This window comes from Corvus moneduloides, chromosome 8 (genome assembly GCF_009650955.1).
Source record: "Corvus moneduloides isolate bCorMon1 chromosome 8, bCorMon1.pri, whole genome shotgun sequence".
Taxonomy (NCBI): domain Eukaryota; kingdom Metazoa; phylum Chordata; class Aves; order Passeriformes; family Corvidae; genus Corvus; species Corvus moneduloides.
The window spans coordinates 22,857,674-22,884,441 of NC_045483.1; the positions used below are offsets into that span (position 1 = coordinate 22,857,674).

The 26,768-nt window shown below is 39.6% G+C and overlaps 1 protein-coding gene across 8 annotated transcripts in view; it reads left to right on the plus strand.

The window, feature by feature from the left end:
* Positions 1–26,768, plus strand: part of LRMDA (leucine rich melanocyte differentiation associated) — a 748,939-nt gene that overhangs the window by 716,239 nt on the left and 5,932 nt on the right. The gene's annotated exons all lie outside the window — the stretch shown is intronic.

The window sequence follows — 26,768 nt, forward strand, 5'->3', positions numbered from 1 at the left end:
GAAATTAAAATATGTGGTGGAACTAAGGAAACAGAACCAAACCCATGTACTCGAGTGAATGTTGCATTGCATAGTGCTATGTAATACATGTTGTAGCAAACACCAGTAACTGACACCTTACTGCAAGCTTGCTGTTTTCCTCCCCACCAGCTTAAAAGAGTGTTATGCTGTGTTGAGATGCCTTCTTACTTTCAGGTGAGCATTATTTCATATCACCCTGTTGCTGTGTTCTGTTCAAGTTCTTGACCATTTTGTTGCAAGGCTGCAATGGAAACCTTTCCTGCATTATCTTTTATAGTGATATGGCTATGCAAATATGGATATATCTTTCTAGTGAAGAGACAGCCTATGACAACAGACGGGATTTTTCTAAATCTAGGCACACCATCTCCTTGAACACTAGAAGCTAAATCTGTGGTGTGATGGTCAGCACAGAAACATCTGCACAGGCTTGCAGTGTTACAAATTATGGGCAAAGTCAGAAGGTTAAACTGGGTCATGGCTAAGCTGGAAGAGGTCAGCTCAGCTCACTGTTGAAGATTTTGCCAATTCAGTCAGCTGAATTTGTAGTGAAGCAGATGATGGGTCTTGCACAGGCTATTCCACTAGCTCAGATGTAATGGTAGTGACCCCCACCAAAGGATGTCAAAAGCAGTTAGAAACTGAAATGGGGATTAGCATCCTAAATAGGCACAGGCTTTTCTCGACTGGCCATTTATCATAGATCACAGGATTTGATAGCTTCAGCAAGAATACAATACTGTAAAATTCAATCTTGTCCTGCTTGTGGAGCATCATCAAATGATCTGCTTCTGTGTGTTGATTCTTATCAGTGCCATGTGCGCCGGGATAGCAATGAGCATTTGACTTTAACAATAGGCAGAATCTGAAATACCGGAGGAAAGGGCTTGTAGGGCATGTCTCAGCTGAGCCACTCACCAAAGTTCACTCACAACAGCTAGCTCAAATCTTGATTTCCCAAGCTCATTGACTTTCTGCATGGTGCTAAGTATATCCAAATCTGCTTACGTTCTGAAAGCAGTTTAGCAGCATTAAAATGGAACAGCACCAAAGCTAAAAGCATTTCTCGACTGACAAACTGACTAGTTTAGGTGCATGTCAAAACTGCTGCTGTTTCTTTAGTAGTGTAATAACCTGGCCCTCCCTTGCAGTCTGTTGCAAGATGTAGCTGTGCTTTCCTTTCTCTTATTCCATTGCCTATCACATCCATTGTTGTTTCCATTTATTTGCTGCTTGTGGCTTCTCCAGGAAAAAAGAAATCTGAAAATAGATACAGTCACATTTCTAGAGTCTGCATATGTGCCATTAATCAGAATATATTTCCTTCTGACCCTGAGAACATTCAGGGTTATCCTGAGGCTTTGTGATTGTAGGTGATTTCTCTCTCTCTCAAAATGCTTCCATGTATCTCATTTCCAGACATAATGAAGGAAACATGATATTCATGGTATATTCTTCCTTTGAATGAAGGTCAATAGGCCATGGGCAAATCTTTGCTTCCTCCTCTGCTTGTTGTTTCCAGCAGCAAAGTAATCTGCTAACCTGAAAGGCAGAAGAACATGATGCATCCTCACCCTAGCAAGGAATAAAGATAAACCACCTCTGTACACTAGCCATTCCCTGCATGTGCTAATTAAAATAGTTTCAACTGCTGTTAAATCATTCCAAGAAGAACCAGAGAACTAGAATCGTGCACTCAGTTTTTGAAAGGGCCTGTACCTTATTTAAATGGCTCCCCAGTCCTCAGCTACCTCGAGAGTGTTTTCAGCCCACCTGTAATTCTGTCCAGAGCCTGATCAATTATGCTTAGTGAAGATGTGGATATTTACTCTGTGAAAAATGAGAAACCGTATGACAATACACATCTCTTTACTGTGCTGAAAGTTTTTATTTGGCTTGCAGAATTTTGAATAGAAGTATTAACAGGCTTGGGGTGGGTAGGGTATGTGTATGGCTTCACTGCATATAGTAATTAAACACAATATTGGCTGGCTGCTGAATTTGAAGTGGCTTAGATAATATGATGATGTCCTTTCAGTTCTAACAGAAGAGATTTACTATGGTTGTGTTATAAACCTGTGATTTATAAACCTCATTGACTTCATTAGTCCCCAGGGGCTTTATTCTTGTTAGCCTGGAAATGCCTGTTTAAATTTAATTTTTTCCCTTTTTTTTCCTTTTTTTATTTAAATTATGACCTCATTAGAGTGAAAACATGGCTCCAGATTCTTGCCTTGTGTAAATCAGCCAAGTCTTGCAACTAACCCCAGCTGAAGATCCAGGCTGTAAATTGAAAACCTGTCCTTTCGAGTTGCCTTTTCCAATCCCAAAGGTTGGCCCTAGTTAGAAACATCCACATACTAACATAAAATGGCATTTAAGTAACTTGCTTTGTTTGTCTTCTTCCAGTTAAGACTGTAGTCTCTCAGTGTGCCTAAGATTTAGGCAAACACATGTATGAGATTTAATACAGTAAATGTCTTCAAAAGAGGAGTTGGGGCAGGATGTTTAAAAAGATGTGCAGCAGTGGTAAAGGGTAGGATTGCAAAAACTGTGAATGCCAAGTGAGATTAGGTTTCAGTCTGTCACATTTTTTCAGTGGTAAGAGGAGCTTCATTTTTGTAGTTTTCTTAAGTACTGTAGTTGATGTGAAGAACATCTCATAAAAGTTGTTCAAGGTAAAACAGATAAATGGCTTCACTAAAGTTGTCAAATTTCACTTAATGAGTGTTGGTTTTTTATTTTATTGCTCCATTATTCAAATTCAAAACCATCTTGGGGTTATTGGGTTGTGGCACAAGTTGTTGGGAGTTTTCTCTTCGTAGCAGGTTTCTTTTTCTTTCTCTATTTTAAGATACTGAAAAACTCTTCTACCTAATCTTTTACACTATATCCCAAACAGTTTTATTTATAGTTGCCAGAAGTAAGTTCCTAATGTCATGTTAATTAGAAACATGTGGTGAAAAAAAGAGGCAACTTTTAAGCTGACACTATTTTTGAGTTAAAATCTGGCATCCCCTTTCTACTGACAAGTCTGACAACTGCAGCAGCAATCACCTCATCAAATCTCTCCGTTGTGTCTTTCCTGGTTTTTGGCATTCTTCCTGTCTAAATTTTTATCAGATGAGTGCTTTTTTCTTGGCAAGTATTTTGAATACCTTCTTGTTGCTTTATCTCTGCACTATCACCCCTTGCCCTTAATGTCATTTCTCACATGTAAGACTGTGGCAGAATTCAAAACAAATTAGTTACGAACATAGACTCAAAGACCAGTTTTTCCTCTTGGCTCACTAGTCTCTTCTCCCCTCACTTTTTAAACACCAGGATGTCACAGATAGCACAGGAACACTCAGTTTTCAAGACATTTTTGATGCTTTAAATCCTCAATACTGCATCTACCTTTTTTCCACTATCATGTGTCCTGTATTGCTTTTGAAAGGTTCTCAGTTGGTGATATCTGGATTTTAATCCTGAGTTTTGGAGATACTTAGTAGGCTATGTCAGAATAAGAATCTTTAGTTATAAATGCTTTAGACCACAGCCAAACTAGATATTCTTCCTGCAGTTTTTCTCAAAGTTGGGCTCAAATAGACTTTCTTGCAAGAATCCTGGTATCTTCTCTTCTAGTTTTTTAGTCAATTCTGAACCTTGAAATGACCATGAAACCAAGAAAAATGTTTTTTTGGGGTTAGCTATCCAAATAATTTGTTTCCCAAAGTAAATACACAAGTATTGAGTAATATTTGCAAGCAGAATTTGTAAGAATGAGGACCAGTCTTCCTTTCCAGAAAAGGAAGTCTAGGGAAAATGTAGGCCTGCTCTGGAAGGTGCCTGGATATGGAGAAATTGATATAGTATCTCTCACTGAGAACGCTGTAAACTGCCGAATGCTCAGCAGACAAAACCCCTCTTCAGGGTGCCATGAAAGGCAATAAACTTCAAATGGTTTTGAATTTGAGTAATGGCGCATTAAGGACACATATTAATTAAGGTAAATTTGTCGATTTTACTGGAGCCAGTTTTCTAGTTTCTTTAATCTGTGAAGAGCAGTGTAAGCTGCTGGACACACAGTGGTTTTTGATGCTGGCTGCTTCTTTTCATTACCTAAGGGGATTTAAGCCTTCTGAATATCCAGCACAGTTGTACTGTTAATTTCTTTTGAAAACTTCAGCTGTACATCCCATCTTATGTGACTAATGTAGTGGGCTCCTTTTCCAATGGCACCAACCCCTTGTAAAGGCAGTAGAAGTAGCTAAGTGTGCAGGAGGATAGATATCTCTATACACACACACACACACTCTCTCTCTCGGGACAGATGTTTTTAAAGCATCTAAGCACTAGGCTCTAAGGGCAAGATGAGTGTGATTCAAGCTTTTAAGAGCAGATAACAATGCATAAAATGTTAAACATGTGCACAAGTCACTGAAAGTCGCGAGCTGTCTATATTTTCATTGGTGAAGTTACCTAAGCACTTAATGCTCTGCTGCTGTACATCTCAGCAGAAGCTGCCATTTTGAATGTGCTGAGGCTTTGATGGCTGAGTCCTTCCTTGGCTTCTTGTGGTTTGCGAATTCCAAGTCTTTTGAGAGTAATGATGCATGTCTGAGTGGGCAGCACACAATTCAGTAGAGGTCGTGGCAGTCACAGACACATTGACTCCAAAACACCAGACAGAAGGGGAACAGCATGCTAGTCACAGGGTTGGATCTGAATGTATGGTGAACAAACAGGGTTTTCCTCTATCACTCCAGCGCTATCTGGCCATTTATTTTCATCCTCCTCTCTCACCCCATAATCTTTGTGGAGAATCCTGTTAGTTCTCCATTGCACTGGGGGTCACAGTGCTCAGTGATGTGCCTACTTGTCCTGATTCCAGGCCGCACTCCAGCTGGGTGGATATGTGCCCTATGGGGAACCATGGCAGTTGAGCTTGTACCACCAGAGTCTGTGCAGCTTCTTGCTCAGGTGGTCAAAGAAGTGGAGTAGAGTGTTGTTTCTTCCCAGTACAGAGGTGTGTGTGTGGACCAGCATTGCAGCATGTTGCAGAACACAGGTCTAGCCTCTTTCTCTCCAATCTCGTTACAGGAATCTTATTCTGTTAATATAAAAAGGCATAGCGGTTCTCTTGTTGCCAATCTGACGTCTTCCTAGGTTTAGGTTTATGTGTATTTTTTTTCCCCCTCAAGCTCCTAAATTAGTTAAAAATAGGGTTTAGGGACTCTTGTAAATTTAATTGTAAAATACTTTAAATTCATTTGAAAATATCATCATGTGAACATTCATAAGATTTTCTTTGACGCTCATGGTTTAACATGGAGTTGTTTTTGTTAGTCATGTTGCAGCAGAGTGATCAACAATAAAAAAGCATACAATCCTGCTACATAGCCTTCCTGTATCTGCACCCCAAAGGGTAGTTCAGTCGCTAGTTTGCATCATGGTGCCATGTTATTACTTAACATGCAAAAGTATTTTTAACACTTTGTGTACAACCAAGGCTTTAACTGATCTGTCCCATGGAAATGAAGATGAATAGTAGCTCTACAGTCTGCTACCAAATGTTGTTCGTACTACTTTTCCAGTCTTACATAGAAGAAGGCAAAAGCCATGATGTAAATGGACAATCAGCCTTCTTCTGAATGCTTGACACTGTCATTTTGAGGCTCAGTTTTGACATCACTTAAAATACATTGTAACAATGTGGAGAAAAGAAAGTTAAAATCTTATGTGTTAATAGAAGAAAGTATTAGGAATTAAGACACTGATTTATTAAAGTATCTTGTGGAATGGCAAACCAAAGCTCTTAAATCCATTGTTCAAAGAGAATGCTTAATACAAGGTTTTGAGACAAAATAAATTTCTTCTTCAGTATAATGTAATGCTGATTGGTAGAATCAGTGCACAGAAAAAATATTATAACAATAATGTTGTTGGAAGAATGTTAAGCACATCTTTATGAAAAACCAACATCACAGGAGCAGTCTTATTGCCGGTATTGTTCTCTTATTGCACTGTAGCATGTGTAACATCCAGGTCACTGCCAGTGCAAACCAGACAAGCTTAAGCTGCGATGAGTGATACTGAAGGGGGGGCAGGGGAAGGGGGGCTGTGCGTGTGGATCTGGATTGTCTCAAACTCAGACCCCAAGCAGAGATCCAGTGCTGGCAAATACAGTGGGAGTCTGCAGGGAAACTCTGCAACTCAAGTCTGCAGGGAATGGGAAAGAGTAGTTCCAGATAGGCCACCTTGACAAAGGCATTAGGTGTAGCAGGACATGCTGGTGTTCTGAACACATTGACAGTTATGAGCTTTTTAAGCAAATGTTTCTCATTTCTTTTTTCTCTTTGTTAGTTAAGTTGGATTGGGTGGCTAGTGCTGAAACAATTTAGTCCTTGTCTACAAAGCAATTTATTGCAAGTTATTGCATCCTATTGCAATTGATTGCTTTATTGTTGTTGGCGTGTTCTGTGCTTTTTCTCTTAGAAATTTCATTTTGCAAATGTAGTAATAATATTTTACATGTGTAGAGTGCCTTTCATCACGAAATACTTCACAAACTAGACAGAGGCTTTGCAGTCAGTTGTTTGAAAGTGACTTAGGCTGGTATCAGGAGACACAGCTATCTTTGCCCATACAGTCCAGCCCCAGGCTGAAGGTTTTTCATACTGTATACTTTCTTGTAACTTATATTGTCACCTGAGTAATAAATAGCCGACTTCCATTCCTGGCTTAGATGCACTTACTGCTGTGTCTCAAAACCTGAACTACTTGCTGGGTAGGAAAACAGTTTCAATTACATTGGCTGCCACACCGTTGGCCTGATTGGCCACAAAACTAAAAAAAAAAAAAAAAACCCCAAGTGCAAGAAAGGCATTGAGACCTAAAAAAATGTATTTTTAACTCTTATTATTTTCTTTTTGTGCATTATTTTAGGCATGTATGATCTTAAAAAGTGTTACTAATCCAGATCCTCTGTTTATTTGACCAACTGCTGCAAGATTTAAAATTTGCATTAGTCTTATTTTTATTTTATTGTGTACTATGGCCTAAAGCTAAGACACTGTATTAATGAAACTGAGTAGCTAGAGGTAAGGGCAGCAGATTCTGTGCTCTGTGGTAAGCTGGCCTTAAATTTGAGCAAATCCTTGAAAATTCTGTGGCATTCAGTGAAAGAACTGAATTAATTTAAACTGAACTGCACACAACCTTTTAAAAAATAAATCTGCTACATATATGGATAATACTACTCTTAAATATTCAGCCTCTTTTACTTACTTTAATTCAGCGGATTTTTCGCTGTCTCCACATAATTTCCGTGTAAAAGGAAAGGCTAATCTACTGGTTCAGACAAAAGGCTTAAGCTCAGATGATCTCTGTTCTGTTTCCTTTTTATCATGTTCTCGCATTTTTTCCTCCATCTGTAAAAAGGAGATGACAGCACTTCACTGCCTCATGATTGTGGAAGGATAAATACATCGATTGTGAGATGTTAAAAATGATCAAGCCAAGTATGTAACTAGGCCAATTTATATAGAGAGATTCTTTCAAATTAGGAGTTGGTATATTCCATCTTGGAGAAGTGTGGAAGAACAGTTTTGCTATCTTGTTTAAGGTATTTAGTAGTGAAATGGTTAACAAAATATATATACAGGCAATGTTTAGGGTTTAGAGTTAACACCCTATTGAGATGATTGAAAATAGTTCACATCTTGCTGAACTGTCATTTTGAGCTGTCTGCCAATTTAAGAACATATTGCTGCCTCAGTTAACATATGGTTCGAGTTGATACAGTTTTCTGTGCAACCATGAGAGCTAGACACATCATTATATGAAAATGAAAACAAATGGCTGAGTCCTGAGCTTGCTGCTTTAGGCCCCCCCAGTGTAAGCACGAGCTCAAAACCACCTAGTCTTCCCATTTGGAGATTCCTGCAGCATGAGAGAGCCCGGGTGTGATGGCGAGCCACAATAACCTGCTCCTGTGCCACAGGGCTGTGGCATGCAGCCTGTAAGGGACATTCCCAGGACAGAGGTTTTATGGTGTGAACACAGTGGCAAATGATCCCCTGGGCTGCTGTACTTAATTTGTCAAGATTTAATTAGAATCTGGGATTGGTGAGGCTCCTTTTGGGATTTCTACTCCTTTACTGTGTCATTGGTGTTTCAGATATGTTATAGCTGGGCACTTTAAAAGGACTGAACCCCAAGCTCTTGCTGCATCTTAACTGTGTTCTACTATAAGTTAATGCTACCAAAGCAAAAGGGAAAGTTTCTAAGGAAAAGCTTTGTTTAGTGAGCACCATGAGGTAGCTTTCAGTTTCTGCAGAAGTAAGGCTGAAACATTTTCCACTGAACTTATTATCACTCTGTCCTAGAACACCTGCAATTTTTTTTGCATACTGGCTAGGATCTCTTTTTTTTCTGATGTGATAGAAACTCTGAAGTTGTGCTACAATTTGCTTTGTTTTTCTTAGTTTAAGTTACAGTTTTAGCAGGGCATCTTTTTTCTACTTAGGCTAGGTAAATTTTGCAATATTTTCAACTCACTTGGTATCCACATATTTTCATTGGTGAAGTTCCTGGTATGTCTCCTATCATAGTACAAAAATAATTTACTCCAAACAAATGATATTTAAATTATTTTGAAGGTATGACTAAAGCTGACAAAACCAAAACAAAAACTTGAAGCTGAGATTTCATCTTTTCTTGTGCAGTGGGGCAGATGCAGACCAGAGTGACTTGGGTTATGTGTACAGCATAAAGCTATCCAGATTTGGATAAATTGACTTCTTTCCTTGTACATACGGCTTTGAAACTGGCTTATTTCCCAACATTCTTTTTGACTCAACTTTCATATTCAAAGGAATCCAGATATCTGACCAAAATTCATTTAATTTTCTCCTGCCTATTAAAATTAAGTATTTGTGCAAAACGAAACCACAAATCAACTCAGGTTTGCTTGTGAGATTGATGAACCATAATGAATCTTTCGATGAACTCAGTCTAAATTTCAAGCATGTAGTAAAACACAAAAGCATATCCAAAAATCGCTTTGAGTATATCCCTGTATATCTCGTAATTTCTTTTTTATTTTTTTGGGTCACTTATTTTGGGGCATTTACAAGCCAGCCAACTGACAGAAATGCTGCTTAGCAATCCCACCTGCAGATTGTCTATAAAAGTACTGGTATACAAATTGCAGAGACGTGCACCAAATGGCAGATTTTTGGTGATAAGGTAATGGCAGGGCAGCATTTAATTCTTTGGAGCTGCTGGAGGGCGTAGGCCAAAATCTGTTGCTGCTCCACAGCTCAGGTTTTTCCATTACATCGTTGCCTCCTGTGTGTTCCTTGGATTTGATGAGAGGCTGCTGCTTCCCACAGTGCCTCAGAGAGAATGTCCTGCCGTGGTGGGATCCCAGCTGGCTGTGGCTGTGAAGAGGTTGGGTGGTGCAGGCAGGTTGGGCGCAGCGTCAGCCTTACGTTGGGAGGCTTACTCTAAGCAGGGTGCTCACTCCAGGGTTCTTTACACCCAGGCTGATATTTAACAGTAAGCTGATAACTGATTCTAGAAGCAGATTGTCTCCTTCTTTCTTCTTTTCAAGTTTATGCATAAATCCGCATTTTAAAATGGCAGCATAGTGACTGTAGCTGTTAAGTAGAGATGATTACATGCTAACTGATGTATTAGACCTAAGTGAAGATGTCTGTGTTTGTTACAGGGTGCTGTTATGTTTATATTCTTGTTTGCAACTGGGAACCTGTTGGATTTGTCTTATGAGATCTTCATTTTTGGAATCTGGATTGCAACCATTAGGCTCAATGACTCTATTGCTGTACCACTATGCCTTTACCTAGCACAATGACACTACTTGGAAATTTATAGGTAGTGAGAGGAAAAGAACCAGGATGCATTTCATTGATCTTTCTATGTTGTAAATGTAAAATTCATGTGCATTTTTGTTTGCTTTATGGCTGTTCTCTTTCCTTTTCCTTATTTAATATGCACTTCATATTGTGCCAAGGGGGTCAGTAGGGCAAATCAAGGAGCCAGATGGCTTGCCTCTACCCTAAGGAAACATACCAATATTTAGCTGGCCATTTTCCCAAATAAAGGCAGGACTGGAATCCACAATAAATGGGAGAATTGGTTAAAACTGCATCCTTTTCTTAGATTCACAGCTACAGCCTCCTTGAGGCATGAGCTTTTTATACTTCACTGCCGCTTTCTAGCTTTCTCCAAGTAACTGCATCTTAGAAGATATTAGAGGGGGGTACAGCTCATTTTATTTATGGCCTTTGCACAGTAACAAGTTTCAGTTATTATAATCTGACTGAAATAAGAAACCATAATCCATGGATGAAAAGACAGTGGACAAACTCAGTTAAATCCCTAGTACCCTGAGGACGTATATTTTGTCCGTTTCTGGCTTTTTATGTTCCCTTTTTTCTGCTGTTATTCCCAACTTTAACTTTTGAAAAGCCAAGCAGTTTAAGTGGCCGGGCCTGGGGAGCTTATTTGTATGCAGCACAAATTTCAGGATCTGTTCCCAAGCCTGTGCAGAGTGAAAAATGGCCTGCATTTTCTTGATAGCCCATGTGGTTGTAAAGAATAAATGGCTAATGAATTACAGATGAACATTGACGCAAATTAATCTTCCTGATGTCCCTGGGTTATATGGCAGCCATTTAAAAGTTTAATCAATACACTAAAGTTGAAAACATGCAGGCACTGCAGTTGTTTGGATGTAATAAACATCAGAGGGAAACGGGAGGCTTGTACCCAGTCCATGTATCATAATGACAGGTATTTATGTTTAATGGACTAAATATTTTTTATTGGAAGAGAGCAAATGTCAGCTTAACTTTGTAAGCCCCGCATTCAACTTTCCTTTGAGGTTGGTGAGAGACGGCTGACATGTCATTGAAAATGAAATGTAAAAAAACCAATTGAGACAAAGCGAGGATAAGGAGCTGTTTTGCCGACGAGATGTTGCTTTAATGCTCTGCAACTATTCATTAAATAAAATGTAAACTCTACCATTTCAAACGTTGCAGTAAAATGGTTTACTAGGGCAGACTTTTAATGGTTATTAGGAAAAACAAGAGCCAACCGCTGCCAAATATTCTTTTCTGGGAAACGTTTTATTTGAAAAGTCTTTTCCTGAGTTACAGTTTCAGAAGATTTATAATTATGGAACAGCCATCTCCCCCTTCCCTTTTCTTTTTTGAGACAAAGAAAAACAGAAAAATAACTTTCAGTATAACCCATTTGATGATCTTTTTTTTCCCCCTTTGAACAGAGTAATAGCTTTATATAAGCTTCCCAGAGACTTGGATATTAATTGCACTTGAATTCAATAAATTTTAGAGCCATGTGTGTCCAGAACTTAACCATCATTGCTATAAATGGAGAAGGAGGCTATGCAAGACTGCCACATTCACCAGGCTTGCACAGTTGTGTGGCTATTGGAAAGACCACATGAAGTTATTTCCTTTAGGTCAAAAAACACCTTGTCATGTCATTTAGTCTTACGAGAAGACAGACTTCTTCCATGTTAAACAAAAAATCCTAATAAATGGGAGAGAAAGGGAAGAACATCTTGTACCAGCTTTCTGTAATCTGTTTTAGTACCCCATTTGTTGTTTGATCTCACCTGGATGGACCCTTGGTGGTTTAAAGTGGTCTCATAAAGCTTCTGGTAATGTGTACTGTGGAACCACATCAGAAAGGGAGGATGGTTGAAAGCCTGTGGGTCACTGTTTCCTTTCTTGGTGATTGGCTGAACAGGTTCTCTTGAGTTCATCATCTGTCTAAAACATTTCATACATTTAAATAATTGCTCTTAACAGCGCAGTGAGTCATCTGGTGAAAGTTTGATGACTGACCTCCTATTTAAAGATCTCCAACCCTTTACCACAGGCTATTTAAGGCAGACAAGTGCATTGGGGGAGTGACAGAAATCTCCTATTTCTTCACGGGCACCCAACATGTACAACTTCTGTTGAGTAGGCAGATTATTTTATTTTGTTATTTTAAAAATTTAATCTCAACCTATTTTTATGTTGCATCAGGTTCTACTCAGTTGAAGTGGCTAATATTGAATTGTGAATAAAGCTGTATTTGCCTCAGTAATGTTGTAGATGGATAGCATCATGTTTATAAGGTATCACACACTGCTTCCTGTCAGCAAAATAATTGTTGAACAGCATCTGAAAATGTTGCTAATCTGCTCCCTGGATGATGAGCTATTTCCATTTTTGAGCAAGCCCAAAAATAAATGAGTGTTTACACTGTGCAAAGTAAAAGAATGAATGTGTACATTGGCCAGACAGTCTGTGAAGGCTAAAGAACTGTGTGGCACAAGACTGACATCACACAAAAATGGCCTTTTTTTTCTCCCCCTCTTCTGCTACACTGTCACATGTCCCAAATACTGTAGCTGCTTAGCCTCAAGTATGGCCTAACCTGATGATGTTCCAGACATACTACTTTGTCCTGATCTTATATCCTTCACTAGGGAGTGAGTTACTCTTTCCATGGTATGGTCACTCCCCACTATGGCTAGAATTTGCCTGGAATGCAGTTCAAGGCAGCTGAGCCATGACTTACTGGGTTTTGGCCATTAGAAGTGCTCTTTTGTGTAGTTCTGAGCTGTCCTCAATGTGACTGGGGAAGGGGAAGGTTGGAACCTTGGCTGTCTTAATAAAGTAAAGCATCAAAGACTCAGAAGCAGCATTGCAGTGTCCTGCTGAATTAAGTTACAGTTTGGTTCAGTTTAAAAAATTGTCTTTTGTTTCATAAAGCTCAAAGGCAGTTTTCCAAAACTGCTCAAGAGCAGTAAGTTTTAGTGGCAGGTGAAGTAAAACAGCAGGTAACTACAGCAAAACATTAACAAGATTGCACCAGACAGAGGTGGTGCTAGTAGAAAATTGGAGGTAAAGAGTGGGTGACATTAGATTGATTCTCTCTGTCAGATGGAAAACTCTCTTTTCAATAACTATTCAAAACGAAATATGAAGTTCTCTGTAAAATGGTACGTTGGGGAGTACAAACCACCGCTATCCAACACACTACTCCAACAGCAGAAAATTTAATAAGTTATTTTTTTGATCAAGCTATTATACTTGACTTTGACTAAATTAGTCTGAGTCAGATTTTTACAAGAAGCTTGAACTTCAGACAAAGAAATCCCTTTTGCTGGGGTTTCTGAATATTTAAATTCTGTAGAGAGGCTGCTGCTATTATAGGCTTAATGGATAAAATAGGCATAAAAAATAAAAAAATCTGCTATATTTCTTTTAAAGCAAAAAATGTGACAACTCCAAGACTTCACTTTTAAAGTGGGCTTCAATTTCATTGAGAGAAAATATCTAAGGTTGTATGAAAAAATATTGTCAATTGACAGAATTATTAGGGATTAAATGTGGCTTTTTGAGAGCACTTTTTTTTTCAGTTCAAAGCCATATATGTACTCAAGTACAGCAACCTCACACAACTGTCTTGAAGATTTACCAGTCCAGACACACAAATCTACCTGCTCACCCCTTGCCTTAATACGTGACACTGAAAAAATTTAATGGTGTTTTATCTGTCCATCACAAAAAATTACTTCTGACTACTGGCTGGGTAGTGTTTTCCAAGATTGTTGCTTACCAAGCATTTAAGTACATATTTGTGTTTCAGCTTTTTCCTACATAGTACCAGTGCAACAAAAATGCACGGTATGTCTGTCATATAGTCAAAACATTTAAATAGTGTTGGAAAACTAATAATATAAAATTAGTTTAATCTAAGTGATAAAGAAGATAGGAAACCATGATTTGGCAAAATACTTTTTTCTTTACCATGTTCTTTTTAAATTCCACAGGAATGCAAGTTTGATGTTAAAGGGTGAAAGCAGTTTGAGAATAATGCCAGTCGCAGCCTTTTTCAACTGGGAGCCACAGTCCTGACAGCTATTAAAAAAATAAAGTAACTTTTGGGTTTGATTTTGTATAATGAGCATATGACAAAAAGGTTTACTTCTATGCTATCCTGCAGGTGTAACTGCTGTCTGTCAATTTATCCTGTATTTTATTTTGATGATGAGAGAACACTAGGGAGAATAAAAAATTCTCTTCATCAAAAACCTTAACAGAATAGAAAAATGTCTCAAGACAATTTCATGTATTGGTGGTTATTTGTGATGGTTAAAAGAATTATCTGAAAACAAAGAAGTCTTTCACAATGAATCTAAACACAAAAGCTTTAATAACATTTACATCTGTGTATCATCCGTGTCTCCAAATGCAAGTCATGAATAACACATAAACTAGAGTATATAGGGAACAGAAGTGCTAGCACATCATTTAAAATCCAACACACCCCATCGTCAGTGGAATCAAATACACAGCAGGAATGGTTCCAGTTGATAGACACACAATGAAGTCATTGAAAATGAAAACATATTAATTATGTTCCTAAAGGTTAAGATAGGAATGACTGAATTCTCTAATCCTGGACTAATATTAGTATCCCAAATCCATGCAGGAAAGCCTGTAATGTTTCAAAAATTGTGGAAAAATTTAGTCACACTTATTTGTATCTCACCCATGACTGACTGCAGCATGAGGGTAGCAAGGGGAAGAGCAGGAAGTGCAAGACAAAGACAAAAACAGGGAGAATTATCAACAAAAAAAGATGTTCTTAGTCCGAACAAACCACTTGCACTACATGAGCTAATTGTAAGAATAGACCATTTCTAAACTGCAGCTGTTATGTGCTTAAGCAAACCCTGCTGGGAGAACTGCTTTGTAGAACACCTCTCCTTACACAGACACACAGAGTGTCCTTTTAACAGAGGAATTCAAAGTGCAGTGTATAAGGGAAATCTTTTCTACTTCCAAATTTTCCTGAGCTTATTACAGGATGTGAGCCCAGCTTGTCACTCTGACATAGGCTTCCCTTAAGTGTTTTCTATTTTCATTATCTTTTTTGCCTATGTTAAATCACAACAACCTAGGGTGAAGACTTGTGTGTGTGTCTGTTGGGAAATGAGTAAGGGGGGCTGAGGGGGAATACTCAGGTTGTGCGATAGAAAATGATAGGTGTCAAAAAAACCCACAAAATACCTAGCTTGGTCACGGTCGTTTTCTTTGTGTAATATTTTTTGGTTGTCACTGTGGACTGTAAGATCACTCATTTCATAGTTAATTTTAGATGTATTCTTTCTCTACTCCCCCCCACCCCCTCCCCCCCCCCCAAATGCTTATCCAGTCTTCTCCGACACAAGATTATTGCACCTGGGTTCCCAACTATATTAACTCCATTGTGCTGGTGTGCTGAGCACCCCTGATCCTTGACGTCTTTATGCTAAAACCCAAATCCTCCCAGCAGCAAGGGGTTAATTGTCTGTTTTCAATGTACTTTAAAACTCTCAGCTCTTGGGAATGATGTTTCCATGAGGATTGAATGTAATTACAAAATAATATAGGCACTCTGTCTTATTTTCGGTGACTGATACTTAAGTCCTTGCTGGTTTTGCTGCCTGTGTTTATATTGGGGCTCTTCCTTCAGTGTACTTGATGCAAGGTATTTGCAAATTTCAGCCTTTGGGCTTTAAATGTTGTGCTGCTTCTTCTGTTCCTTATTCACTACAGATTAGGTATAATTGATGACCTGCATTTACAGACATGGGTGGTATACAGATGTAAATGTTATTATAGCTTTTATATTTTATGTTCTTTCTGAAAGATCATTTTGTCTTTGAATAATACTCCTGTTCAGATTTTGGGGGGTTTATCTCTAAAAGAGAATATGAAATGGATATTGCACATCGTATATTTCTTAAAAGTAATTTGGAATTTTAGGGTATGGGATTGGTGGTGACTGATACACTGCCTGGATGAGATATATCCCTTTGAAAATAACAGCGCCAGTACATGCCTGCATCTGTCTAACCTCATAATTCACTTTCACATTGGGTTATGGATGTCTGCATTCAGTGAGTCTATCTTCCCTTTAGGTATTATTTCAGCCCTTTGAGATAATAAGGAAAGTTTAATTGCGTTGTTAATTGATTTTTTGCACAACATTATTACCTTGATTGATTGCATAGTTGATGAAAATGTTAGACACAGGCAGTGTAAAGTATCAGCCCAGTAAGGAGTGGGAGCCTTGTGGAGAATAGATAACCTTGATGTTAAGAGCTATATCCTTCAGATATGTCTTCCCTTGACATATTGATGGCCCTTGAAAAGGGAAAAGCTGATTGTATGCAGAATGCAATCATTAAACCCACTTCAGCTGGCTGTTGATTAATTTGTTTTTTCCTGAAGGATCTAGTTAAAGAGAAGGCCTCAGTAGTATCAACAGCAGCCATTTTCCAGGCTTCAGATGATACTTAACCCTCTCCTAGAAGAAAGAAAAATGATACTGTCTTGGTTTAGACAGGCAGATTGTCTGCGAACATTCAGTCCAAGTGCAATTTGGGGATTATAACACTCACTTTACCCTGTTAACTACTGCTTCCTCCGTGACCTCTCCTCCCCCTGCCTTCAGTATTCAGCTTTGCCACAGCTAGCAGAAAGTCACGTTTGATGTTTTCTGAGTAAGACCAGTGTCTGTTCTCAGCAGAGATGCCAACAGGGATGTCAAGCTTGTTTTGCCCAAAGACTGAAATACTTCAGTAGCATATAGCTGCTTCCCAGGAGCCTCTCTGACAGGACCACAGGGTTCACTGCACACACGTAAGTGGTTAAGCTTTCCTTATCCCTGAAAAGATCTTTCTTGTATAATTTTTTGTTATTACTTTTGAGATCTTTGAGGTCTTCTGTAGGGCAGCTTGTGCTGTTCAGCGCTGCCCCTGGCTTAACAGCAGCACTCGTGCCCTGATGTTGAATACATTTAACCAAACAGTGGCTGTGTGTGACTGGCTTTCCTGCTGTGAATTCATGTGATGGTCTAATCCCAGACTACCTGCTACCTTCACAAGACTTTCTGTTTTAATAGCACCCACTCCGAGAGCAAAGGTGAAGAGTACTGCCTAAATGGCCTTCTGTGGCAGAAGGGGCTTCCTTGGCTGAAAAACAGTCTCGGGATTGAAGGACAGCTTCTATCTTAAACCCTTCTTTTCTTTGTACCAGCAAATGACTCAACACATCCAAAATATTTATGCAGCTTTAACCAAGAAATTTAATGCTTCTGGATGTGGTGAAGGTTTTATCCTTCCCTTAACCATTTAAAGGATATTTGGTAAAGTAACAGGTTATTGCTTCCTGTTTTGCTTCGTAGTCTCAAATACAGTCACTCTTTTTTTTGTGCTTCTGAGTGATAAGAGTGATCAGTGTTGCTTGATTGTTTGGCTACATGTGTTTTATTAGGTCCATTGTGCACATTTTGCCAGTGAACTCCTTTTTCATGCAGGAGACATGTTAACTTGCGACATAGTCAAGTCTGACAAATTTGAACCAGCCAAATAAGTGAGTAATATTTCAAGCTGTCAAAGCAGGTGAATACTGATTAAGTGACACACTCCAAAAGCTCTCACCAATATCTGTGCTCTGGTGGAAAATGTTTACTAAGCATAATACTTGTTAGAAAGTCTTTGGTGCTTTAACTAAACTTTAATGACTCTGACCCTAATGGAGGGGTTTTAATGTGTCTCTCTTAAGCTGTTTCTTAGTCCCCGGTTTTTTATCTTTAGCAAAAACTTCCATAGAGATTAAGAGTGCACCTGTAAACTGTGTTCTACTGGCCACTGTAATTTAACCTTCAGCCCTCCTGCCATTAGCATATTTTTAAAAGGAGGCTGAAGAAGGGGGAAAAGAGTTGAGGATAGAAAACAATGACAATATTTTGGCTTTCAGTACTGGAGGCAGGTTGGGAACTAGACTATGGCCAGTAACGATTTAGCAATAGCAGATGGTGCTATATGTCATATGGCATAGAACAAAATTCTACTAAGAGGCAAGCCCAGACTTAGTCCAGAGAAATACATATTTTCTGAATACTTTGAGTGTTTGGACCCAGATGCATTTCTGATTTCACTCGATGCTAAATAGTAATAGCTACAGAAGAGAGAAAGCAGCTCACCCATTGTTGCAGGCTCTGGATGCGTCTTACAAAGTGCCAGATGCCTTCAACTTCTGCTGGAAATCAAGGGAATCCAGGGCCTGGTAGTATCTGCTTCTCAAAAAACACTTGTTTTTGTATTAGGAAAAATCATAGCAATCCTATCATTAGCAATTACTTAATTTTTTTTTTTTTTTTTCTGAGGAAGGGCTTGGGGAAAGGAGCAAGTAATGGCAGACAAAGAAGGTTCCCTTAACTGTATCATAATGTGACAGCAGCACTATTTAATTATGCTCTTCAATTTTGAGAGACTTTCTTTCCCAGCTTTAAAAATAAAAAGCAACTTGTCTTTATTTCAGATGACTCTCTTGAGAAATTTCAAACCAGTTGAGCCAGACTGAATTTTGTATAGCTTTTTTTTCCCCTAATGTGAACTCCTGCAGCAGGAACACATTTGAGATCCAAAGGCAAGTTTTACTCATGAGATGAGCCAAATTTATGTCTAAACTCTCCAGAAGGGCCCTGCTGTTCAAATTTTTTTCACATAAGAATTTGTAATTTTATTGGAATGCTTGCAGACTTTCCAAACAATTATTCCAAAAGTTTGCTTTCTGCCCCATAAATCATGGTACATTTGTTTAATTCTATCACAGTTACTAAAAGAACTTACTTCCCTCTTTTTTCCTCTCGCATTTTACTGCTAATGCAATCTGTGCATGGTTAAGGTTTGTGAAGTATGATTTAATTATTGTCACTTTTTGTTTTCTTAATGACCTTGTCATTCTTTATGGTTTAGTTCCATTGCTGAGCAGTGTAAGCTTTATTATTAGAATGTAGCCCAAAGTATAGAGCAGCCCAGCAGAAAGGCCATTTTTGCATATGTTAGCCAAATTAACTGCAAATCTCCTAAATTGTATGCTGAGTGTACATTGAACAGCTGAACTTTCCTATGCGGTCGGGGAGGGATTTCACAGCCTCCTTTTCCTCCATCATTCTGAATATGTAAAAAGTGTCTCTTATATCACTTCAGTGGTCGCACCGTTGCATTAACAAAAGTAATAGGAAGGTGGTTCAAAGCAGCGCTGGCATTTACGCCGTGAATGTGGGAGAATAACAAGTGCCTCCTCCGCTGCGCTGGAAGCCGGCGGTGGACACGGGCGGTCGCCCCTCGCCCGGACAGCATTTCGACCCTTTTGTTCAGAGCACTGCCCCGCCATCTGCACACACACACTGGCGCTCCCTGAGATTGGGCCACCAGAAGTCAGGCTGCTGGGCGAAAGGCTGCGAGCAGAGGTTGTGTAAATCCAGGCTGTGACGGTGACAGCGCGGGGAGCGGGCTGCGGGGCTCGCAGGCAGCGCTGCGCTCCGCAATTGCCGCCCGCCCGCGCGGCTCGGCGGGGCTCACGCAAAGGGCTGCTGCCCTCTAGTGCCCGGGGCCCGCCCGCACCGCGCGCAGACAGCGAGTGAGCGCCTGTGGCCGGCGCGGCGTGAGAGGCGAGGGCGCTCAGCCGATGGGACCTGACCGGCCTCGCACGTCTGCGGTCCTTTTTTCTGGCTTTACTGCTTTTATTTAGACCGTAGATGAGAGAGTGAGATGCATGGGGAAGTGTTTTAAAGACTAAAAGAACTGCGAGCCCATACTTCCTTTCCTGAATCTCCTTCAAAGGCGTTCAATATATCCAAACTAAGCATCGGTCCACCCCTAAAATTCGGCACGCTGATGCTTTCTGTGCACTTGGGTTTCTTTGATTACAGTATCTAGCTAACTACACAATTTATGTGTCTGAGTAATTGAAAAAAAAAGAATCTGCTCTGATTTTTCAACATATTTCACAAGTATTTAATCATAAAGTCAGCATTAATTCTCTCCATGACATTAACACTTGCAAAACTGGTAAAGATGCACTGAGGAGACAAACGCATTTGTTTGGGGTTTTCTTGTTTATTTGTTTGTGTATTTTTTTTGCATGCTTTTTGTTTCATTTTCACTAGAAAGGGACATTCCAACCCCGCAACATATTTCTCTGATGATAGTTACAATAAGCATGGAAAGATTCCAAAGAAATCACAAGTGTAGAACCTTAAATTGTAACAATTATACCCAGAGGAGTATGGAACTGGTTAATGATTTAAAGTATTATGCCCTAAATGCTCCTATTTTAGCCAACAGTAGAGAATCTGTAGACAGCACATGCCCAGATCAAAGCTGATCATGTCAATGTCATTCAAGGAGGGAAAGATACCCTCCTTTCCCCCTGCTCTCCCCCCTACCCTTTTTTTAAACAAAGTATGACATCTGAGGAACAGTGTGTTGATTGTTCCACTGCCAGGATACGCATAATGGAAACATTAGCTCCAAGATAACTTTTAATCTGTCAGCCTAATGGCTCCTTAATGTGTAGAGGGCTTTAAATGTATGTCAGCCAGGGCTGTATAAAGTAATATAGTTTGTGGCCTGAATGGATCTAGATGACTCTGCACCATGACACAATATGGTTTATTATTAAGTATCAGCTCATCAGCTTATTCCCACGGACTTGGACAAGCTTCTCAATTTTCCAGTAACAGATTATGTGAGAAAAAGCTTGCAGTGCTTTTTTTTTTTTTTTCCCCCTTTTTCTTTCTCCCCCCCTTTCCAAATTACAAGTTCCTTCCCTAGTTGCACTGGGAGCCCTGAAATGTATTTACAGCAGGCTGCACTTTATCACACGTCAGCTTGACTGCTAGTTTACGCTGAACATTTATGCAGCTTCCTTGGCCCAGGATGCAAACTTCACATCTTTGTATTCCTATCACCTTCACTGCAAATTTTTCCAACATCCCCTCTCTGTTGACTGCTTTGCTCCCCCCTCCCCTACTCTCACTTCCCTACATACTCCCCCCTTTTTCCCCCCCTTCCCACAAACAGGCCAGTGAGACTTGACATGTCACAGTACTTGTCTGTGCAGGATACTTGCAATAATTCAGTGTGTTAGTTCGCCTTCTGTGATTCCTCTCAGCTCTAGCTTAGGTGTGTAATTCTAACACCATTGCTGTAGACTGGATACAGATTTGATTTTGTGCCTTTCAGTAATTTCTTTTAGTCTGAAAGACCATTTTGTGCCCCATGCTGTAGGGTGTCCAGAGGAAAATGTTATCATTTTTCGGCCGCCCTGTGCAGGGAGCAGAGCAGAGGTAATTCATCTCCTCTGAATGGGAAGGCTACCTTCCTTGAGTCTTGTTACCCTCGGAGGGAGGGGGGAAGTCAGGATCAGCAGTTTGCTAGTGAAGGTATGTCTTCTTTCTCCAGGAAACCTGCCATTGACCACAATCCCTAGTTCATGGGCACCTCTTTGGGAGTATTTAGGGACCACTCTGTGAGTACTGTGGCCACGGTGAAGGGATTTTGCCTTAGCCAGAGCTAGCTCTGTCCTCAACCTTCTCAAGCACAACCTTACCCCTTTATGCACAGCTACTTTTTCTGTCACAGAAGAATTATGTATCATTTTTGCTTACATTTAGTGTTTCTATCCTCTTAAAAAGAAATTAACTAGTTTATAACATAAGGAAAGTTAATATTTGTGCATTTGTTATGTGAGCACTTTTGAGTATTTTATGATAGTAATTTAGGGAATTTATCTGAGTTTTGTTTCTTGCTGCCATATTTCAGGTCTTTATAAGATTCCTTTCTACAGCATTTAGCTGTGGCACAACCAAAGGCATTCATATCTGTTGTATTCTCCTCTTTCTGTTGCTCCTTCTGCCCTGATTTAAGGAGTCAAGATCCTGTGTCTTGACTCCAGCCTGGAGCAATCTGGAAACTACGGTTGCAACAAACAGATCAAATGGTAGTGGCCAGAGAACCCATCACATTTTCAAGGACAGCTGCAACTCTTCTGTTCTTTTCCTGTGTCACACTGCAGTTTGTGAGCCCAGTCCTCCTCACACTGGCAGTGGTTTGTTTGCTGGGGCAGAATGAGTCTGAGTGGATCGCTCCAGGTTACACCCTTGGCTGCTTTGGGCAGTACTTGGTCACCCGGATGATCCTTTACACCTTTTCTTTTCTTCCAAGGGATCTTCTCAGATTCCTGTGTCAGAGAATTCTTAGGCTGGATCATATTTAATAGAAACAGTTATTCTGTTTCACCAAAAGGAACTGAAAGTAAGTTGTCAACTAGACAACTAGTTAAAGTTGTGAGAATTTCCAGGTAGATAAAGGGAAAAATGACTAAACTCCTGTAAAAAAGGGTTTGTTTTGGGGGTTTTTAATCCAGTTTTACATATCCCTTAGAAGAAAAGATTTTTAAGAGTTTTAAATTAATTTGACTTGTGGAGGTGTTTTGCCTAAAGCAGTAGCATTGTAGACTTTAAATTGTTCATAGATAGATATTTATTCTCCTCTAAGTGTTGTCGGTAGGGAATTACTTTCCTTTATAGGAAGTTTATATTAATATTTAAGGGAATTTCACAACTTCTGTTCATTAATTGTAGAATATGCCCAAGTGCCTATGAAAAAAATGATAATGGTATTGATATTTCATCCTGAAGGGTCTCAAAACAATTTACAGATTGGTAGTATAACCACAATGAAATGCACCCAGCTTCTTCGTGGAACATGGCAGCTGTTTAATAGCCCATAGCAAAACTATGCAACAGCAGGTTGTGCAAAAAAGAGATGAATATGGATCAAATACAAATTGGCAGTGGAGGATTTAGGTACTGTACTCTAATTAAAGTTAGGTGAAGTAGAATTCCACTAGAATATTGAGTTTGTGTATGAAGTGCTACACTTTATCTGACCATAGCTCCTAGTACCAGGCCCTGTGGTTAGTCCATGTGAAAGGCAGAAGGCTGTTAACTGAAATTTAGTCCCTGATGGATACTGCAGGCCAGTGTTTGACAAACAAATTTAATCGTGAATACTTTGCTGCTTTCACTTGCAGAGGGGCTTATTAAAAACATTTGATGTTAAAATGGGTGCCTGGTGGGGATGTTGGGCAGATGTGGCAATAGGTTTTGATGGGGGTGGCAAAATTTTTGGCTTGACTACTTAGTTCTAGTAATTACTTTTTAAAGAAAACTGAATAGTACCGGAGGAAGCTGTGTTGCTGGAAGCTGCCCAAGTTGTGATGACTGAGAGGTGGGTTTTTCTAGGTGTGTAGTATTAATGTACTAGGAAAAAGAGGTGGGAAAATGGCAACAAAATGCTACCCGACAACAATTCCCTTAGGTTACTGTTGGCTTGAGCTGAATTTTGGCCTGTAACTAACTAAGGCTGTATGATCTAACGCATCCCATTGCGACTTGCTTTTGCCACTTCTAATACAATACATCTGCAAACTTCTTTTTTACTCTAGCAAAGTGTATAGAGGCTTAAAAGCACCGTAGCCCTCTGCAAAATATACCAAATTTAAAAGAAGCTAACATGGCTTGCACTTTTTCATGTTCTTTAGTATGCATGTATGTATTTATTTATTTATTTGGATAATTGGGTTTTCCCTCAGCAAAGGAAAGGCTGGTGTTGCTGACATTACAATGTGTTTGTGAAGAAAGACTGATACCACAACACATGCAAGCAACTGCAAGGTCATTACTTACCCAGCATAATTAGAACATCCATTCCAAAGGGTGAAAACATTTAAAAGATAGAGAGGGAATTTAAAAATTATTCTTCCCAATGCATTTTTTTTCATAATTATAGTTTTAACAGCTTGTGGTGATGGTAGAATCAGCTACTTAAGAAAAATTAGAAGCCTCATTCAGGGAAGATGATCCCTCAAGAGACCTTGTGTTGTCATTTCTTAAGAACCTCGAGCAGAAACCTCATTCTGGATGCTGTGTATTGTTTTGATGTATGGGGGGTATACTTAGCTTATTATGGCCAATGCTGGATATTTTAATTAAAAAACACCAGAACAGCCACAGATGTATTGTTTTCCCCTTATTCTTTCCCTTGTCTGTGTACAAAAGAACAAATGTACTTTTGCCCCTGCAAGGAAAGAATACCATAGCAGATAGGCAGAAAAAAAACCCAGTAGCTTTCCTGAATTTGCATGTGACATGTCTTAGCATCAAAATTCTCATTGTGGCACACAAACCTCTTGCAGTTCTCTGAGCTTTCAGTAGTTGCCAAAGGGAGGTGGAACATAAAGAGGAAAAACAAAGCAAAACAAATAACCAAGCCAGTCACTGCATTTAATTTATGAGCAAGATTATTGTTTTACAAATAACCTTCATGATAAACAAGGTCTCATGGCAACATTTTCAAATGTGCTTTTATCAAGGCTCTCTGAGCAGCGTGTGTAATATGCCTGGCAATCGAATCACAGCTGTGTGCCTGGGTAGGGAATCTCTGCGGAGACAACACTTCCTTAATTTAAACAATTGTAGGCTGCAGGACTTCAAAAATTTCAGCTGACTTTAACTGTCACTAGCCCAAGCACCTTTATCCCCAGGCGAGCAGCAGCAGCTGGATTTCATTTCCTGCTGCCAGACTGTCCGACATCTTTGCTGAACATCCCGGGAACAGAGCGTCTTTACTTTAAGGATTTTATTCAAGGTGACAGCTCCTCACACTTTAGCGTTCAGATCACCTCAAGTAGCTGAGATATCAGTGAAAATGAGAGCACTTCTCCAGCAAACTCCAAATTTAGATTGACTGAGGTTATCCTTAGGCCTCTAGACCCAGCCTCCATGACAGCACAGGCCTGCCAGTAACTTTAAAACTACAGTGGAGTTTGTAATGATGTCTGGGGAGAAATATTCTGCCAGAGCAGCGGAGGATACTATAAGCGATAGGAAATGATGTCAGATTTAGTTAGGACTGGAGACAGTGTTAGAATATACTTGGCATAATATGGCACTGGTATCTCTGTCAGCATCTCTGTTTTCTGTCACCGCACACAATCCCAGGCCTGTCTGTAGCCCTGACAGTGTCTTTTCAGATCAGGTTATTGCCAACTTGGAGACTGGCTCAGCACAGCACCATACAGCCTCCTTTGTTTGAAGTCTGCCCTTTTGTCATTAATGCACGTGATGTCTATTTAAATCTGACGATGAATACAGTATCTGTTTTCCTGTCAAGAGATCATTGACAATATTAATGCCTCATGTCCTTGCCTCATTTTCTAAGCACTGACACCTAGCTATAGTCTCTAGCATTCATCAAACAGCACTCTCTCACCAGCATCTCTATAAACAGTCTTGCTTCCAGTCCTTAAGAAATGCAGGAGACCTCAAACAAGACTTTTATCAATGCCAGTGAAAAAGGAGTCCAAAGAATGTCGTTAATAAACTGCTCATATCCTTTGCATTTAGAGCTCTAAATGGCCTCGTTACCAACCTAATGCCTGCTGCAGCCTGACTTGGAATATCTGTTTAGGGAAAGAAAAACTTGTTCTTCATTAGACTTTTGGTTAGGAATGCTAATATCATCTTTTGCACGTGGTAACTGCTCCACTAGTGAAAGTATTGAAATTGAAATTATTGAAGAAAGCTCTATGCAGGAGGGAAAAGTGTTCAGGCACTGCACCATATAGTGCCCATTTGTATTACCCTGAAGGGAAATGTTTCTCACAACAAATGACAGGCCTATCAATTTCCCTGCCACAACCCTCATAGGAATGCGTTACCTTCACGATGTCTTGGAGAGAAAGAAGAGCATGGGTTAACATTAATCTTGCATGACCCATGCCTTCCAAAGCCTTAGTAGCTTATCTGACACGTTATACTGGAAAAAAATGGATGCAGAATATAAAAGCTTGCATAGTTAATTCATACTGCAGGTGGGCACAGTAATGGCTGTGTGAGTTCTGGAAATCTAAAACAGGAATGAATTGAGGATCTGCTCCTCCCCCTTCTTTACCCTTTATGTAAAGCAGTGTTTGTCTCCTTTGGGCTAGGTTATGTTTGCCCTTACAGAGGTGAGCTGGATACTTCAGTGTCTGCTCTGGTAAGACACTCCCAGGGCAGAGGAGACCTGTTCATGAGAGATGACTTTAATTTGACTATACATGTCTGAGGGCTCAAAGAACAACTCTGCTAGTAAAATTCAGCATCTTTGAGCATGTTCACAGGTGGGATGTGACTGTGAACTTACGCTTTCACATACCACTTAGTACCACCAGAGGGGATGCTTTTGAATAAGGTAGTGAGATTTGCAGGTATGTGTGTCTCACCCATAGCAGTTAAGGCTTCTTCAGGCATCTTTCTGCCTGTACTCACTGAATAATGTGCCTTGCCTCCCAAAACCAGTATTATGGTTAATTATTGAAAGCATCCTGCATGTGCCAATATTTAGCATAATTAAATTGTATCTTGCTCATGGGATGTTGTGATGTTGTTTGGAGGGATACTTTGGAAATGTTTTTATTAAATATTTATTTGTATGTATAAAAATGCTGGAGTCTGAGAAGGCTAACTGTTCTTGCCAATGTCTGTCGATGGCTTCCCATATAGATTTCAGCCGTGCACTTTGGTTCTCTGTCACTGAAAATAAGGATGGTTTAGGTGCTTGCAGTACGACTTTGGGAAAGTTTGACAGATTTTCCAGGATCCACATTAAACTGTAGTTATTTGCTGTTGGGGTTTTTTTTTTCCTGATTGGTTTTGTTCATCAGGAAAAGCTTTTAAACACATAGCAGGGAGATAGCAGAGAGCACTAAATATAACTTCAAGCCAGACTTTCTGTTTTTTAAAAGCAGGACAGAGGTACTATG